Consider the following 7,042-nt stretch of genomic DNA (forward strand, 5'->3'; position numbering starts at 1 on the left):
ATTAACCATATTGGCGAAATACTGCCTGTGATACTGTGAGGAAATAACTCAGATGTGAGACAAAGATGCTGAACTAGGTGGACAGTGATTCGGACCAATATCAGTATAAGGCATTGTGTAATTTCGACTCTGGTCATACATTATTGTGTGTGTAATTATTTCTCTATTAATATATTGGTGTATTTTCTCACTCGTGGTGTTTGTTTCCCTTCCTTGCTAGTGCTGACCCGGTCAGGAATTAAGGACCCAGAGTTGCACTGTGACTGGACCCGAGAAGTCGGGACACAGAACACGCTGCATAACAATATTACTTTCTCATAACAGTTCTGGGCTGTGAGTAATGAACTCAGTGATCAAATCACTTTCGAAAATTATGGCTTTTCTCCATGATTAACCAGGTACATGGCAGGATTCTCAAATAATATTTCTTTGTCCTTTGGATTAATCAAAGAATCAAATCTTAAAATACTGCCAAAAATTTGCATTTTCCATAGAAAGTTAGGCAAAAGAGCCACTATCAAGCTTTCTTCATTTCGAGATGCTAGGATACAGTATATATGTATCAAATAGATAAAGACAGATTGAGGAGATCAGTTTAAGAGTTGGTCAAGTGTATTTGCAAGACTTGGGAATACTGATTAATTCTAGTACTTGAGATGGACAGAAAGGGGATGAAAATACGTAGGTTGACAAGTGTTGTGTGGACACCCTAATGGGGAAAGGATGCAAACAGAACATTATTATTGGGTAATGCAGTGACCACTGACATGGTAAGAACAGAGGGAGAAAGCTGCAACATGACAATGAATTATTTGTATATACGTCACGATGTAGGGAAGATGAAGGAAACTGATTACGTGTCACAAAGACATCATCTGCCAGGCTAATGAGCAAAGTAGGTGGGAGGCTTATCTATCTATTTATCCATCTACCTATCTACTTATCTATCAGCGTATACAATATATAAATCGTGTAACTCCGTGTCCAGCAAGTACTGGTCTACCTTCCTCATTATACAATGTGTTAAGCTCGGTTTCGAAGATTATATATGACGACTGGATCAACAGACAAGTTTGGGGGCAGCTGGCTTGTAAAACTGGCTTAATCGCGAACAGCTCATCCTTATCTGACATCCTGGATGTTTCACCTTCTTAATCGGTTACTTTTTTTTACTTTCTCTGTCAAAGCGTTTTCTTTGGCAAAATAAACTTGGAAGAGAGTTGAGTGGTTCTGCCTTTGATATACCCCAGAGAATATAGGCTACAGCCAGTCCTGCACCTCTGGCATAATCGGTGCAGGAAGTTCATGTAGGATGTGTACGCACATGTGTGTGCTTTTGTGTGTATGTATGTGTGCGCGTGCCCTTCCCCTCTCTCTCTCTCTCTCTCTGCCAGTGAAATCATAACTCTAGTTATGGCTGTTATTCATGTTCTTTATCACCCAAAGTCAGCGACCTACTCATTCTAGGAATAAAGAACCACACTGACCTCCATTTTCTCCATCACAACCCACAATCATAGTCTACCACAGCTTCCACCATCCATCATTACCACCTCTGCCTCAACTAAGCCGTCATCAGCCAGCCTTTTTCCATATCAGTACTACCATCCATCATTACCACCTCTGCCTTAACTAAGCCGTCATCAGCCAGCCTTTTTCCATATCAGTACTACCATCCATCATTACCACCTCTGCCTTAACTAAGCCGTCATCAGCCAACCTCTTTCCATATCAGTACTACCATCCATCATTACCACCTCTGCCTTAACTAAGCCGTCATCAGCCAACCTCTTTCCATATCAATACTACCATCCATCATTACCACCTCTGCCTCAACTAAGCCGTCATCAGCCAACCTCTTCCCGTATCAGTATCACCATCCATCATTACCACCTCTGCCACAACTTTATTTACCTATGTATTAGTGTACCTGCAGGAAGATCAAGTGTCTTTGAAGAACGAGCAAGCTATACTCGGATAGTACATCACTGTTATTTAACAAATCGTGCGGTTCACACAACACTTTTTATATCTTTTCAGCAAAGACTGGAGAGAGAGAGAGAGAGAGAGAGAGAGAGAGACTTTATTGCTGGCACACAGTTGTCTGTATGTGGAGTAATATATTCTTGAAGGTTGCTGTCCCGTTGTAAGAATACAAGATGACACCCAGCAAGCAAACGCGTCAATAACTGAACCGGTATACCTCATTTTCCACATTCTGTTGTAACACTACAGTAAAACCTCTACAATTCGGCATAATACATGTGCAAGCCTTGCTGAGTTAGCCTATTTGCCGAGTTGTAGGGATGAACTTTAAGTTCCCCCCCCCCCAGCACACAAAAAAAAAAAGGAAAAAAATGAAAAAAAAAAAAACTTTTACAATAAACAGTAAATGCTGCCTTACCATGATTCCACGCAGTTGTAGGGTGTATTGCAGCCATGGAGGAGGACTTTTGGTGCTTTTTGGAGGTGTTAGGGGGGCTCAAGATCACTTTTGGGCACATCTTTACTGTACTGTACTTGACACTGTACACTATGTAAAGCACAATTAACACCATAAAGGCCATACTGTAATGTATTTATGACTTGTACTATACTGGGGAACTAAAGACTAAACACCTAAACATTACCGTACAGAACTTATTCTCTAAACACTGGGGTAGAACTGGGAGATGCCATGGTTAGCTTCTGCAGGTACAATCCACTTAAGAGTGCATAACACTTAGTCACAAGCACAGCAAGTGAGAATAGAATGCAACACGGGCGGCGGACTAAGGCAAACTGGCCCACTTCTGGTGCACAACAGGCTTTGTTTACATCCCCATGCACACATGATGCAGGGTTACTCATGCTGAATGTCGGTACAACTCGGGATCTTACCGAGTTGGGGGGATTTTTGCCGACTCTCTTCCTCTAACGTGTGCATTTTTGAGAATTTTAAATTTCGATTTTTTAAATGAATATTTTGGAGCCTTCCCGAGTTGTAGAAGTTTCCGAGTTGAAGGATGCCGAATTGTAGAAGTTTTACTGTATTATGTCAAACATCTACAGTAAGAGAATGTTCACGATCGGCGTGGGCATGCGACAAGGTTGTGGGATGTCCCCATGGTTGTTCTGTATATATATGAATGGGGTGATGAGAGAAGTAAAAACACGAGTAATGGAGACAGGGATGTCACTGGTAATGAATGGTGATGGATGGAATATCTCAAATTTGTTGTATGCTGATGATGTGGTGCTGCTTACAAATACCGGACAAGAGCTTGGTAGACTGGTGCAGGGTTTTGCTGATGTCTGTGAGCGTCATGCCTCGAGAGCAAATGTAGAAAAGAGTAAAGTGATGGTTTTTGAGAGACAAGGTGACTCCCAGTGTGATGTTAATGAATGGAGACTGGAATTGGTGAGAGCGTTCAAATACTCGGGTACAGTGATAGAAAAGAAAGGAAAATGTGCAAAAGAAGTGCAAAGTAGAGTGACACAAGGAAGGAAAATAGCTGGTGCAATGAAGGCCCTGATAAAAACAGAGGCTTGAGTGTTGCAGCTGCACAAGGTTTACATGAATGAGTGTTAGTGCCAACTGTAAGATATGATTGTGAGACTATGATCTATCTATCTACTGCCAGACGCCTTAATCCTGTACGGGGTGGCCACAAACATATCACCTCCATGTTGCTCTGACCCCTGTCATTTCACTGCCTTGCTCCCAGCTCACACCCCCCTCTCTCATATAGCCTACCTCTCCACTCCATCCCTCCATCTCATCCTTGGCCTCCCTCTCCCTCTCCCCCCCCCCACCTTACTCAAATACACTCTCCTCGTCAATCTGTCACTCTCCATCGTCTCCATATGGCCAAACCACCTCAATCTGTTTCCCCTAATGCTTCCAATCACATCCACATCCACACCACAACACTCCTTCATATCTTCATTTGTCAGTCTGTCACTCCATGTGACTCAACAGGATCCTCTCAAATAACTCATTTCCACTGCTCTCATTCTTGACTTCTGTCCCTCCAAGGTCCAAGCTTCACTTCCATACATTAGGGTTGGTATCACAATACTGTCATGTGGTAACTTGCATCCGTGCTCACTTCCCTTTTTATAATCACTGCTTTCAAGGAACCAGCAACCTTTCTTCCTTGTTGTACCTTTTCAAGTACTTCACCCTCTAAACTTCCATCCTTACTCATTACACCACCCAAGTACAAAAAATACCTCCATATACGATACCCCTAGATGCGATACCCAGGTTTAACGATGGGGGTAGAAATACCACCATACCCCGCCCAACGATGGCCAAACCACGGTTTAACGATGGCACATGGATGCACACAATCACCCACATTTGTAGTCCAACTTTCAATCTTACCCACACAATCCTCGAGCCAACTGATCCCTACTCTCTTATATTCTCCTTCCATCTGTTACTAACAACAATACACATTCCTTCTTTTGCCCTCTCAGTCTTACCTACTCCCATGCATATACCCATCCATACTTCCATTCTCTCACACACTGCCCCCTCCATTTAGTTTCAGTTTATCCACATACTGTACATCCACTTTCACACCTTCAAGCACCTGGACAATCTCTCTCTCTTTCACCTCATCACTGGCACCCCTTACATTCCACATCCCAATCCGTATCATGTCCTTTGTTCGGTCCTTAGTCGTCATCTTTTGGTCAGTCCTGGTCCGAGGCTTCTTGTTCATATTTTTACTTAGTTCTTTCCTGGGGAGGGGCACTAACCCTCCGCCAACCCACTTGTTGCCACGTAATGAACACGTGTTGGTTGGTTATAAGGTTACCACCCAGCATTGTAAATGCTTTCCTGGTTTACAGGAGGTAATTTGGCTCACCACTCAATGTAGAGCTACCTTAAACAGATTACCACTACACTAAGTGGGTGGATGATGGGTGCCCGCATCTACCACTGAGACTATGGTGTGGCATGAAAATGAAAAGTCACAAGTGACAGCAGTGGCACTGAGGAATGTATGTGGAGTACAGAGAATGGATAGGATACGAAATAATGTGATTCGTGAAAGTTGTGGAGTAAGGAAGTCTGTGGACACCAGAACTGAAGAGAGTGTACTGAGTTGGTATGGTCATGTGGAGAGAATGGATAACAACAGAGTGGTGAAAGAGGTATATCTGAGCGAGTTTGATGGAGGGAGGAGGCAAGGTAGACCAAGAAGGTGGAGGGATATGGTGGATGACTGTGTGAGGAAGAGAGGTTTGGAAGTTGGTGAGGCTAGGGAACTGACAAGAGATCAAGTTGGCTGGATGAATACTGTGAGAAGCACATGACCAGGGATTTGGCATCCCTTTTTAACATGACAGCGTCTGGATTGACTCTATTGGATACATTTGTGTTAAGCTACAGAAAGTGGTGAATGTTTTTGGCATATCAGATAGATCCAGGATTCCTGGGGCATGAATTGTGGGTGAATGGAAGCATGTCCCATTGGACTGGGCAAATTTGGGTTGTCTGGACATTGCTACTCCTCACCCTGCCCTAGGGTGAGAAAGGAGGTCTGGATGATGATAATGATGATGTTAAGTAGATAGCAGTCAGCTCGTATGTTCAGTTTGAATTTAAGTGTCCTTTACAAACATCAACCGGTATGCAAGAGTTAGTTACCTGCATCAAAAAAATATGAACATCTAACATCAGCATCTGCATCCTTAAGATACTAAAGTCTGACATCCACATCCACAGGCATTTAAAATCTAACATCAAATATATCACTAATATACCTGTACTCAGGGTCACAAAAGTATCAGTGCACAATATGCGTGTAACATTTGGGACCACAGAATGAAGGTCGCTGAAATATTAGTGTCTGACCTACCACACGGTAGCCCTGATGTCGGAAAGTGTTATATATCACCAACTAGCAATATCCTCTTGCAAACACATAGCAAATGTTCTGTTTATATAAACAGACATTGTTCATACACAATGGGACACTGGTAATGAACGAATGTTTTCGGTAGGCATCGGACCCCCTGTGCACTGATATTTGTGACTCATAGGACAATCTGTCTGTCTATACGCAGATGCCATAATCCCGTAAGGAGTGTCAGTTTGCCTTTGAGTTGTTTTACGGGGAGGGGCACTAACCCTCCCCCAACCCACTCGCTGACATGTAGGGAACACATATGGGTTGGTTACATGGTTACCACTCAGTGCTGTAAATGGTTTCCTGGCTTACAAGAAACCATTAGACTTGTCACTCAATGTACAGGCACCTGAAAAGGAAAGAAGAGTAATAAGAAGTGACAGGAATGATGAATCAAATAGAAAGAGGAGAGGGTAGACACAGAAAAAAAATGATACAATGTGAAGGAGGAAGTTGGCAGCACTACATCATGTGAGTGGATGATGATTGCCACCACCTAATTTACCAGCCACAGGTGCTGATGAAGAGCCTACATGTGGTGGCACTGTGCATCCAGGGAGGTGCAGCTGACATCCACTTGGGAGCCAAACCTCATCATATTTCCCTGTACCTTGCCATGGGGACAGACCCTGATCTGACTCTAGAGGTGCAGTCCACCACAAGCGGTTTCCACTTCCCTACACAATGTACTGCACTGTACTTCTAGGATGGCCCCACTGATGCAGCTACTTACCTATGATCAATGGGTCTGCTCAGCCAGACAGACTGGTGTTAAGCAACAACAATAACCACAACACAAGTGGCATTGTAGTGTGGATGTGATGGAAAGTGTTAAGAAATACATTGAGGTGGTTTTGTCATAAGGAGAGTGAGACTAAGGGGGAGAGTGTATGTGAGTGAGGTGGAGGGGGGGAAGAGGGAGGGGAAGACTGAGAATGATATGGAGGGATGGAGTGGTGAGGTAGCCTATATGAGTGAGGGGGTATAGCCTAAGTTAGTGGGAGAACAGCAAAATGGCAGGGGACAGGGCGACATGGAGGCGATCTGTTTGTGACCACCCCTTAGGGGATTAAGGTGTCTGACTACAGACAGACAAACATGGCTGCTGGAGGAAGAGGGTTCTGTTGGTGGATGAT

The sequence above is a fragment of the Coenobita brevimanus genome, chromosome 114 (genome assembly GCF_032717465.1).
Source record: "Coenobita brevimanus isolate Jiangsu-jjx chromosome 114, ASM3271746v2, whole genome shotgun sequence".
NCBI lineage: Eukaryota > Metazoa > Arthropoda > Malacostraca > Decapoda > Coenobitidae > Coenobita > Coenobita brevimanus.